Source organism: Branchiostoma lanceolatum, chromosome 16 (assembly GCF_035083965.1).
Source record: "Branchiostoma lanceolatum isolate klBraLanc5 chromosome 16, klBraLanc5.hap2, whole genome shotgun sequence".
Taxonomy (NCBI): Eukaryota; Metazoa; Chordata; class Leptocardii; order Amphioxiformes; family Branchiostomatidae; genus Branchiostoma; species Branchiostoma lanceolatum.
Window position 1 is genome coordinate 15727630 of NC_089737.1, and position 12911 is coordinate 15740540.

Genomic DNA, 12911 nt, shown 5'->3' on the forward strand with positions numbered 1-12911 from the left:
TAACCCTATAACCAATACAATTCTGGTGCCAAACAGTACCTTAGCAGCCAGAAAGTTAAATCACTTTTTTCTAAGAGGAACTTATCGATAAATCACATTCTAGTGGCCTTACGTGGAAAATTTAGGCATGACTTTATTACTTCGATTTTTCAAATTCAAATCTATAATCATCTTTCACAGACGACTTTTAAAGATCAGTAGGCAACTTACCCACCAACTCCAAATCACTTCTTTTTTTTTTACTTCGGTTTAGGGCACAACATCGGGGGATTCGAACTCAGGACCTCTTGGTTCTGGGCCGAACACCCTGCTGTTATGCCACACGACCTCCAAATCATTGATGACCTAACTCACAACTAACTCCCAACCATGGTCTGGAGAAGGTCCGGAGGCCAATGTCTGCTTTAGATGTGTGGCATTGAAAGTCTAGGCATGCTTTGATCCCAGCACAGTTACAGGCAGCTCTGGAGACTCACAGACAAACGTGGAGTTGAAAGTGACACCTTCACGACGCTCTCCCATGTAACACCGGCCCTTAACAAGCTGAGAACAGGGAAAAACGCTGTAGGGGTGGCTTCTAATTTGGAAAACGTGCTGCTATGTTTGGCGCTTATCAGTGAGAGAGTGATAAAAAAGACACAGCTGTTTGACAAACTGGTACCATTTCTCATAGGTTGTACATGCAGTGAAATTTTCTGTACTCTAAAAATGCAAAATGAAGACAAACACTGAAAATTCATTTGGCTTTGAACATAGGACTGAAGATGTTTCTGTTGTACAACAAATTTACCTGGCTTTCAGTATTCCTGTGTAAATGGGCCGCCCCTTCACTTTTGTTTTGTTGTTTTGCATAACCAGTTAACTGCATTAACTCGGTTAGTACAAGCTGTGTAATACCAGACTGTAAGGTTTGATCCACTCACACCGAGAGGATGTCCCTAACCAAAGCTAGGTATTGGAATTTTCACCTGAGTTGAGTGAGGAAATGGGCGTAAAGAGCCTTTCCTACCAAGGCACAACATTGGGGCCGGCTAGGGATTCGAACCCAGGACCTTTACATAAAAAAAGTCCCTAAAACAAGACCACCTTCAGTTGTCACCCTCCCTTGACCAACCAGGTAAAACAATCCCGGGAAGTTTGATCAGAAGCCGTCAGGTGAATCTGGGTCACCTTAGGGTCGTCTCAGGTGACTCCAGCTGGGCGCTAAAAATAGCTCAACTCAGGAGGAGAGCCAAAAATAGACACACGCCAAGAAACACACATTCCTCGGAGGAATTCCTTAGAGACACCTGAGCTGACAAGATTGGATTACATTTGAAGAGGATCTTATTAGAGGAATTTTTCGGGCATCTCACCTGGAAATCTGAGCTTCTTAAGAACTTCTAAGGGCCATAAATTGGAGTGATTAGTCTCATCTGCCCTAAAGGACAACTGAAGTCAAGGTCTTCATTGACTATGACAGACGAACTATATACTAAAGTTGTGGCTCTCAATATTGGAAAATGTTTTACTCAGAGTCAGAGGCTGTTTAGGTTTGACCATCTTGCACTGGAGCGTCAGACCTTGAAAAAACAAGCTGAATGTTCTCATGATGCATCACTGAATTCTGCATTTGGCAGAATAAAACCTTATTCACCAATTATACGTTACACTGCTGGCTAAGAGTGGTTTATAACATTGTAAAAAGAAAAGATTGATATTCAGTTTCAATGCACCAATTCACAACATTTACTTTTATTATTACGAATACATGTACTCATTGGGTTGACTTGGGTTAACTTGCTGGGGATGTAGGGGTGAGGCCAGAAGATCTAGACCAACTTATGGCGGACCGTGACTCCTGGAGGGAGAGAGCAGTCTTAGTCTGGGCAAGTTGCCCGATATGATGATGATGATTGGGTTGAAGAAAGCAGAGCAACTATCAAACATATTAAAGGAACCTGAATATCCAGTCTCCTATTTAAGACGTACTCAAAATGGTTGCCTCATCCCCCCAAAGCACTCTGTAAACTTCTTAAACCAATTTCCTTGAGAGTAGATTAAAACTGGACAGCTAAATTGAGATAAAATCAGAAATGGTCTGAAGGAGCCGAAATGTTGGCAGGACCCTGCGGCTATAAGACTTTTGGACGACCTCTAAGACGACCTTTTGGAGTGACCTTGTGCAGATTAATTGAAGGTTAAACCGCGACCATGACCCAAGGTCGCAGATGAGTATTTAACTCTATTACATCTAGATGTTTTAATAAATTGTATGGAAGTTTTAACGAGCGTTCAAAAGCGCCGACTCTAAACGGATCACATAAGTGATGAGTGTTTTGTTCCGCTGACTTAACTCTAGAAGCTAACAAAATACACAAGAAATGTTTTCCATGGAACCATGCAACTTCCGAGGCACTGTTCTGTAAATCTTGTAATTTTCACAGTGGTTTATTTTCACAGTTCTCTATTGCAAAATAATGACACCCCAAATAGGTTTCTGTGACTAAACAATGCTTCAGAATTGTTTTAAGCATTTCGAAGCAAAATAAATTTAAAGCATTTACTTGACTTGACAAAATTAAAACATTGCGAAAACCTCCTACTGTAAAAAATGGTCCCTGTAGAAAAAAATGAACTCTTCTGCAGTCCTCATTGAAGTAGGAGCAACCCTATTAGTTATTATCATCAATAGCATTTAACCTTCTCCCTCCCACCTAATCCCATATCCAATACAAACTTGGAGCCAAAGGGCTACGTTAACATTCTGAAGGTTACAGACCCTTCCAGATAGCCATAACATGTATGCAGGGGGCAAGCCGGAATCTGAAAGGGCAGGCAGGGCCACAATTTAAGGAGCATCTAATCAACTTAATGATAATCGTGTCATCTCTCTCAAAGAGGAAGTTAATCCTAGGTGTCCTCATATTGTTGCGTTGATTGTTCTTGGGCGCAATGCGTTTGGGTGAAATCAAAGAGGCACATTTTCTCAAAGATTCTCTGTATATCTTGAAGATGATATTCAAATGATTTGGCTCTTGAGAAAGAACTTAAGAATCAGGACTTCACTATTGTCATATACACCAAAAAATCTCTTCCAAGACTTGTTCAAAAGATGCACGTTTCTCTCAAAGATTCTTTGTCTATCTTAAAGATGAAAATTTCAAGAATCCGAAACTCGATCCGGCTCTTGAGCTGGCACTTAAGGATCGTGTCTTCTTCTTCTGCTTAAGGATTGTCTTTCTTCTGCGGTGGTGTTATTGTCAAACACAGCACATTTTTCTAAGACTTGTACTTGTCCAATACATCATTTTTTTTCTCTAAGATTCTCTGTCTGTCTTGAAAACGAAAACTTGAAGAACCCGAAACTCGATCCGGTTCTTGAACAGGCACTTAAGGATCATGTCTTTCTTCTGCGGTGGTGCAAGCCTCTCCTTGCAAGAGGTCTAAGACGCAGGAATGTTCACAAGTCGGCGGATGATTATTTTGAGAGGCCCAGCTGTCAGCCAACGGGCCTGGCTCCCCGGTCGTTAGTTAACGAGCGCCAGGCAGCCACACAAACCTATTAGTTAATGAGACAAGGGAGGGATTTAGACTATCAACATATGAAGGGAGGCTTCAGATTTTCTTAAGAAGATATCGTTAAGAAAGAGTATAATCAACTAAGATATTTTAGTTAACGAGCTTCAGGCAGCCACACAAAGTTATTAGTTAATGAGACAAGGGAGGGATTAGACTATAAAAAAATCAGGGGAGGGTTCAGATTTTCTTAAGGATAATTCATTATTAAGGAAGAAGACATTGATTAAGACAAATTAGTTAACGAGCTTCATGCTTTTGAAGAAACCTATAAGTTAAAGAAACAAGACAGGGATTAGACTATAAACATATCAAGGGTGGCTTCAGATCTAACTTCCAAGATATTATTAAGGAAGAGTACATTAATTGAGACACATTAGTTAACGAGCTCCAGGCTTTTGAAGAAACCTATAAGTTAATATTAGAGTCTAGACATTAGGAAGGGATTAGACTATAAACAGATCTTTCCTTAAGGAGATATGCGTTCTTAAAGCAGATGATATTACTAGGTCTACTGACCACACAAGGCTTTTATGTTGAGTGTTCTTTTCATGGCCCAATCCTGCAGTTAAAAAGTTGCAAGGGGTACTGTCCCTTTGCAATTAATGACTACAAATTCTATGCAATCACAGATCCTTAAATCTTTGCTTTGATTCCTTAGGCCACGCCAATTCAATTTCTTCGTTAACGGATTTTTATTTAAAAAAAAAAATTTCTAGAAAAAAAAATCAAATCATGAAAACAGAAGGCTGGCCCAGCCTTCTGTTTTGATTCATAATTTTTTTTTTCTAATTTTTTTTTTGTTAAATAAAAATCCGTTAACGAAGAAATTGAATTGGCGTGGCCTTAACTAAAAATATCAATACACTGATGAGAATATATTCTTCAGGCTAGGGCATTACCTACCAGCACAAAAAAGTCTGTTTAACCTTTTTAGAACAGTCCTCTTTACAAAACTACCAAAAACTGCAGGAGGAAAGTGTACAATGACTGTGACCTTTACACGGCTGTACCTTGTTAAAGACAGGAAAGCTGTAACAGCCCTTAAACCTTTTCTACATTTGTACCACAAGAACAAGATCTCCAGGCTACCCTATTGTCTATCACTTAACCTTCTCCCTACTGCCTAACCCTTTAACCAATACAAATCATGTGCCAAATGGCTACCTTAGCAAGCTAAAGGTTAAGGTTTGTCTGCACCTGGCCGCTTCCTGATAAACCTATTTTTAGCACTGCTCCAAAACTTTTCTATTTTGGGACTGGGATTCTGCTTAATTACAGTTTATCTGTAGGCTTGCCCCCAGTCTAACACTTCCATGTATAACCCTGCACCTGGCCACCTACTGTCAGACTTTTAAAACTTTTCTGAAGAGGCTTCAACTCTAATGGGGAAGGGTCAGTTACATGTAGGTTAAACCATATGTCCCAACAACCCTATGAGGGTCTGCATGCTCTTTTCCGTAAAGCGTAGGCAGCCTATTTGGATTTCCCGTAAATCGAAGTGTTAGTCACGTTATTCTTAGTGAGGTGACAAAATTGTGCGTAATTGGCTTCCTTGATTTCAGCGTAATACGTAGGGGGTTCTTCTGAATTCAATATAAAGCTTTGTCGAGACCCCCCTTGCAGATCCTTCCCTATTTCCCGACACCCCCTTCCAGATATAGAATCTGATGAAATTCTGTCTTTACTCGTCCTGTATAAGAAGTCTTTTTTTAAACCACGAAGTGTCGAGGGAGATTATAACCAAATCTTTGTAACCAGCATGTGACACTACACAAATGTACATACTAGACTAAGCCCGAACCTCACATGCTGCGAGCCGACTTAAGATTTATCACAAACCTATAAGACGTAACCGAGTCCTTCTAAGCTGTTTAAAGAGACTCAGGGCCTGCTTGGTGTAATTTTGTATTGTTATTTTAACAATGAAGAAGTTTTAGAAAAGACGAACTGTGAATCTGTGCAATTCAGTCTCTGAGTGAGACTGCCGAGCTGATGTGTCAAAGTTCAAAGTTCATGCGACACTACACAGACTAAACCTGACCCTCACATGCTGCCAGCTGACTCAAGATTTATCACAACTTTCTAAGACGTTAGCGAGTCCTTCTCAGACATTTAAAGAGACTCAGGGTCGGAAACTGAAATTGAAAGTTCACTGAACCCGCCCCTCACATGCTGCCAGCCAGATCAAGATTTATCACAACTTTCTAAGACGTTAGCGAGTCCTTCTAAGACGTTTAAGAAGACGTCAGACCCGGGGCCTGCTCGGTAGGTGCACCTGGCGAGCATCACTCACTCTAGCAGGCCGGCTGGCTTCTGTCAACGTCAGGCATCCAAAACTGTTTAGGTGGACGGAAAGTGAAATCCTACAGTCTAACTCTAACAAAGGGTCAAAACATTCAAAATTGAGGCTATACACATTTAATGTGTAGCAAACTCTAGAATAGTGTGAAATTCAGTAAAACTGAGCACTAACGGAAGTCTTAATAAAACAAACAAAAGATTGGATGGAAAGTGAAATCTTACAGTCTAAGCTATGATACAAGAGTTAACACCAACCAAAGATTGTAATCATATTCATAGCTTGTACAGAATATGAGATATCAAAACCAGAAGTTCCACTGCAGTACCATAGAAAACCGCTAGGGTGTCCAAATTGTTTCTTCCTTCTACCAACTCCAAGACCCATCCACGACTTCTCGAGTTATGCTGTATACTGACAGACAGACAGACAGACAGACACATGCACCCGAAAACATTAACTTTTTGGCAAAGGTAATAAAATGCCTCACAAAATCCCATTTTCTAATGAATTTCGATGAAGTCGTCACAACTTTAAGACAGTGATTCTGTGTAAAATGCCACAGAGTTTGGGAGCATGGAAAGTGAACCCATGCAGAACTGTTCAGACAGGCTGGGTTCTTTCACAGGCCGGCATCCCAGACTGTTTAGGGCACGTCAGGGCGGATAAGTGACGTGTATGATCAACACTGGGGCCTTTAGAACAGCCCTAAACTATTAGACTATTGTCACAGACTGGCACAGACACAGGGCAATCTTCTGACCAGACTTAAACAACTGTAGGAAAGGGAATGAACAGAAAAAAAATCAACCTTCTCCCTGCTGCCTAACTCTGTAACCAAAAGGGAATGGGGTGCCACACGGCTACTTCTGAGTGATAAAGGTTAATATTAGGTAAATAATAAAATCCAATTTGTGCAAATTCTTATCTCACCAAAACAGCACTTCATACAATCCACCCGTAGTCTGCCTTTGCGCTTGTTCTCATTTGAATGTACACATTTTGTAATCTCCGTTACCGTTTGAAATAGGACGTTCCTGGCATTAGGATATGCCACATATAAGGTGTCAAACTGTAGTTTTTATGACGACTTAAAACTTTTCTAGCTTTTAAAAACGGCAGTTGCGTACCTTATATGTGGCATATCTTACAGTCAGGAACGTCTTACTTCTAATGGCAACGGAGATTACAAAATGTGTACATCTAAATGAGAACGAGCCTTTGACATGTACTTGTAGTCAATACAGATTGCAAATGTATGATTGTGTAAAACTACATTTTAACCTTCTCCCTGCTGCCTAACCCCATAACCAATAGAAATGTCATGCAAACGTCTCTCTTGGCAGACTGAAGGTTACGTCGAACCTTTTAATAAGTGCTTGTTTGAGAACTGAAAGTCAGTTTCAAATATTTCTTAAATTGAACGGAACAATTTTCTGTCTGAGGATGACCCACACAGCTTGGGTAATACGAGCAATGTTGTACATTTGTACAGACACGAGAGTACATGGTTACAGTGATCAGGATCAGGCTGCCTGGAAACATGTGCAGCATTCCGACTATGTGATATCCCTCAGCATGGGACATTGTACAGCCTGAACCCGCAAAGCAAAGTTCTGCCGGCTACACGAACATGTCGGCTTTCCATAGCACAGATGTGGAAAATTGTTGAGAAAACAGCTAATTCAAGACACAGTATGTAGTCATCAAAAGCACTAAATGATAAATAAATTTAAAGTCTTCTTTTGTCACTCTAAATTGAGGTGAAGCATGATACTTTTTCAAGTAGCTAAGCAGTGCAACGCGGCTTTGCTACCACTCACGCTTTCTTTGGCCAAGTGCACTGGGTAACCCCTACTCTTCTCCATAAGTGTGCTGGGTTCTTTTATGTGCAGAGGTTTGACACCTAAAGCTCTCTACCACCAATACACCTATGTAAAACGTTAGTATACACAGAGCAAGCTTGGCCAACAGAAAGCTTGCTGCGCAGGTTATAAACTTAAGCTGTTAGAGAACTTTCAGATTGCAAACTTTCCCCTCCTTCCTACAATCTGATGCATATTTTGGTACCTCCCCGGTGGTCTGCAACAATTCAGCCTGAAGAATGTAAATAATGTCACAAAAAACCACAGAGGTCACGATCTTTCACAAAACAGTTGATTTTCTTTCGCAAACATCACTTTGCTGTACAAATTTCCAAGTCTTACCATCTTGAAGACCTATAAAAGAACTTCCTGCCTTAAGAAATGGAGAAACTATGTTTTTCAATCATCGCCTTGTACAAACCCTTATCAGTTGAGAAGGAACCACCTTGTGTTCAAGGTCACCCCCCTCCCCCCTGGGCGCACGTTGAGGTTCACCTTTACAAATAGGTCGTTCTTATCAGCCCAGTCTGGCAGCTCTTATCTCAGAAATACACCAAATATACAGCAAGATTTATAGCCAGACGCTGAGTAATGCCACCCCCCACTGGAGAGTGGCACAGGCCACATTGCTGTCATACCTATCAACTCAGTCTGACCTTGGCCTGTTCCATTTGGTATGTCGGGGAGGTTTTCATGTACATGCATGTGTGAGGGATACAACTGTTTTGGGGACAATATTCCGGAAAATAAAAAGAATCAAAAGAATATATTAGATGACCATGAAAATTCAACGATTGTAATCATTCAATCATCAAACAATCGATCAATCAGTCAACAGGCATCTAGACACATGTCCGACTTGCAAAGAGGTTTGGGAGATTGCTTAGAAAATCTTGCAACCTTAAAGAAAAAAAATGCTTTCTATAAGAATCTGATATATTGCAGAAATGAAATGTTTTGAGTCCTGATCTTAACAATTAATGAATTATGATAACCACAACCTCCTTCGCATACAAGTATCTAACTTACTTACTTACTTAGGAGAAACACCTTCCTATCAGGTTTGAAGCTTTAAATTCAGTTTGAATAAATACAGTGATTGAGGGTCAGCTTCCAAGGGGAACGATAGGCTCACAAAAAAAGGCTCACAAACACCATTAATAAATAGGACTGTGTCATAGAACACATTGAACACATGTCGGAATTAGGAATGATCCTGAAACATCTATAAGTAACCGTAGACAGTCTCTGTTGACAAAGGTAATGGAGCCTACAGTGTGAACTCTCCGCCGTAATGACCGCTGCGTACCCCGTCACTCAACTCGTGTGTTCATAGACAAGCCGTGACATCAGGACAAGAACTGATGACTTAGAGAATGGAGCTCTCCATCATAGACAACTCTGGGTTTACCCCAGGTCAACTTAAACATTACACAGCCAAACAGTTGCGAAACAACTGGCATATACATTGTCCTAACAATAAGGTGTATTTACATATAGTTTGCCCCTTTCCTTCTTTTTGCAATCCATTTTTAGCATTCAGTAAATCACAAAAAGTACACTCGCAATGTAGTACGTACTAGTCCTGTATTTAAACAAAAAATGCATTGCTGAATAAATTGCTCTTCTATCTACATGTACATTGAACCTAACAATCAGTTGCTTTTGCGTTAAGTTAGCTTAATTAATTCTTCTACTCAGTGTTCTCTTTTGTCTCAACATTTGTTCTCTCTAAATGGGTTAAAACGTTGCATTGAAAACTGGTGCTGGAGATGTCGTTTGCCTGAAAGTTATACTTGAATGTTTAACTTAAAAGAAAGGATTCAAATTTAAAATGAAATGGCTATTCTTCCACAAGTTTCACAAGAATGAGAGATGTTATGTATACAGTATACAACAGGCTCAAAGTACAGGAAAGGTTTGATATTCATTGTTTGGACAATGAACAGTGGACCATGGCTCAACGTCCCATCCTAAGAACTGCAACCCTTTCCAGTAGCATGCAAATAGCAGAATTTCCGGGGGCTAGATGATTGGTGAAAGTTCAAGAGGTTACACTTTGTACAATGGGAAATTGGTGCCCATGGTTTAATGTCCCAATCCAAGGACTGCAATCCTTTCCAGTAGCATGCGAATAGCAGAATTTTGCAAGGTTTGAGACAAAACTGCAGGTGGCACTTAAATGCACAGGAGGGTGTCCTTGAAATGTCTTGAGGGTTTAAGAAAGAAATGCTGCCTCCTTGAGGTGCCAGAGTGCAGGTTGGAACTTTTCTCTCAACAGGAGAGCTCCGAGGTTTGACACTTCCTCTGCACAAGGTGCTTCTAGTCAAGGCTGCTGTAAACTGATTTGACAAGTTTGTAAATTCATGCTTCAGCTGAAACTGACAGCAAACGGCAAAGCTCTGCCACTAAGGCCTCCTTTCTACTAGACAGTGATCACTGAGTGACTGTACAGCGACCAAAATTGGATTTGTGTTGCCCTTGATTTCATAATTCGCATATGAAGCAAGATGTAAAAGTATGATTAAAAAGACAACAAAACACGAAAATGCGGAAAGATTGAAATTTGTTTTCTGTCAAATCTTTGAGTGGTCACAGCCTCTAGTATAGAACAGGGAAGTAAGGCTAAACTGAATTATCTCCTTTGTTCAAGATGCTTCTAGTCAGAGCTGCCATAAACTGATTTGACAAGTTTGTAAGTCCATGCTTCAACTGAAACTGACAGCACTAAGGCACCCTTTCCACTAGACAGCAATTGCCGAGTGACCAAAATTTGACTTGATTTCGACAAAAAAAACAAATTGGTGCATGGTGCCCTTTGTAACATACATTCTCTATCGCCTCTATTGGAAGAATCAAATTAGGAGAGTGATGAAAAAAATGTTTTAGACAAGGTGGATGGAATTCATCTTGTTTATTAGTCTAGGTGTGAAAAGTACACTTTTCCATTCCATGTGACAATGTCTGACAACAAATTATGAATATACAAGGGTTACTTATTATCTTGAACAAGTTCAATTACTGGATCATCTTTGTTCATGATGTTAGAAAAAAGGATTGTTAAATATTTCTGTGTGCCTGGGTATGAGTTATTATGGTCTTGTACATTTGTATGATTTCTGACAAAATTAATGTATAAAGTATTTGTAGTTTTTCTTATTTATTAGCCATAAAATATTGTGTCAATCCAATATCACTTATCAAGATATAAGTTATGTACAGTACTACAGTGAAATGATAACAAATACACCCCTTTTATGACATGGTGCTATCCAATATTCAATGGTTATTGTCATATCTGGATTCAACCACTCCTACAGATAGGGGTGGTAGATAGTAGATTTTACTGGGCAGCTATACCAGTACATTATTGTCACAACAAATACCTCATTTCTTTAGATGACAGAAGAAGTTCTTTAAATCTTAAGTTCATCTCAAGTGTGACGTCTCGAGTGATTCCTTAAAGGTTTCTCAAGGTCCAGATGTACATACCTGTGTAATATGATACTGCTTCTCTCATTCCGTTTAATTTGATATTTATTATGGGGCGTTTCTGTGCATATCTGTGTATTTATTGAGCACTGTAATATTCAATCCCTTATTTATTTGTACACCTAAAAAGTGGTGAACGTAATTATTGTTATATTATTGTCGTACATTTGTAATATTTTGATGTATCAAAAAATGGTATTGTTAGGTACTTCAGTATGTAAGAAATAAAGATGGTTAGAACTTATGATGCTGTCCTGGTTTTCTCTTACATGTAAGTCTGAGACACAAGATGATATCTATCCTACTTTCATGTTAGGACACCAAGTATGCTAGAAAACCTACCTCTTAACCTGGTACAACATATACAAAAGTAACATTACTGTGAGTATTAAAGGCACCCAGAGCGTTTTATGAGGCTTGAAACTGGAAAATATTCTAGTTGCTGTAATCTCTATGAAATTGACATCGTATCTTTGCGCCTTTAATGTCGATATGTAATGGACTATAGTGTTATTGAAACTTACTATGTGTAGGAATGTCTAGAAATTTGAGTTTTTTTATTCAAGTTTCAAGCCTCATAAAATGCTCTGGATGCCTTTATGCAGAGTGGACCCATTCCTCACCTATCCAACATCTATATATTCAAGATTCAAATTAGGGGAGTACTGAAAAAATGTTCAATCAAAAGGTTCAAACAAACAAAAAATCTATCGATAGATGTCAGTTAGCTGAGGAATGAATCCACTCTACTTTATACTAAATACCACATACAATGAAAAATAGAATCACAAGGCATGATGTAGTAACAGCATCATAAGATTAGCCTGTAGTGAGCACGTGGTTAGCAAGCGATTTTTTTTGAGCCAGCGGTCACTTCAGATAGTACTCAGGCTATCATAAGATAGACATCCTAGTTAGTTTTCTATTACAATTTACTAGTACATTTACCTGTAAGAGGGGAGTATAGGATTGGGAGCCACGGAAACCAACAATGATGGCACCCAGGTTAAGCAAGAGGTATTTGATTTACAAAATGTTTGGTTGTAAAACTTTTCATTTTGTATTCCGAAATGACTGGAAATCTATAACAGTGACAAACTTTTCAAGAGACCAGTTTTCTTAGGCACCAAACCAACTGACGTGTTAGAGTTGTTTACTCTTATTAACGACTGTTTACCTCCGGATGTAACAACAGAACAACAACTTCTAAAGTGACTGTCTGTGCGTCAAAACACTTGTGAGTCTCTATCACACTACCACCACTCTCAGACACACAAGTGTAAAACGTTTTGTTTATTAGGCATCACCAGTAAGACCTAACTCCCATCCAAGGGGATATCCCTCACCAAAATATAGTAGACACCTTGGCATTACCCCTGAGGTCGACAGATGATGATGATGATGTAAATCATTTGTGTACGGCACCTTGGAACTGACAACTACACGGTTAGTAACTTAAAGGCTTCTGTGAATAGTTTCATCAGGTTGGTAAGTCACTGAATAAAAAGACTCTTTTTTCACAACCAAGTGTTTGAAAGGCTGTCTGTTATCTGTAAAACTTTATAGAGATGGTACAGTTACTAAGTTAAACACACATACAATTAGGTACACCACAAAAACACTTGAGAGAGATGAGTGGGTAATAAAACTGAAGTGAACAGGAAAAAACAGTCCAGGGGGGCTGGGAAAGAAAC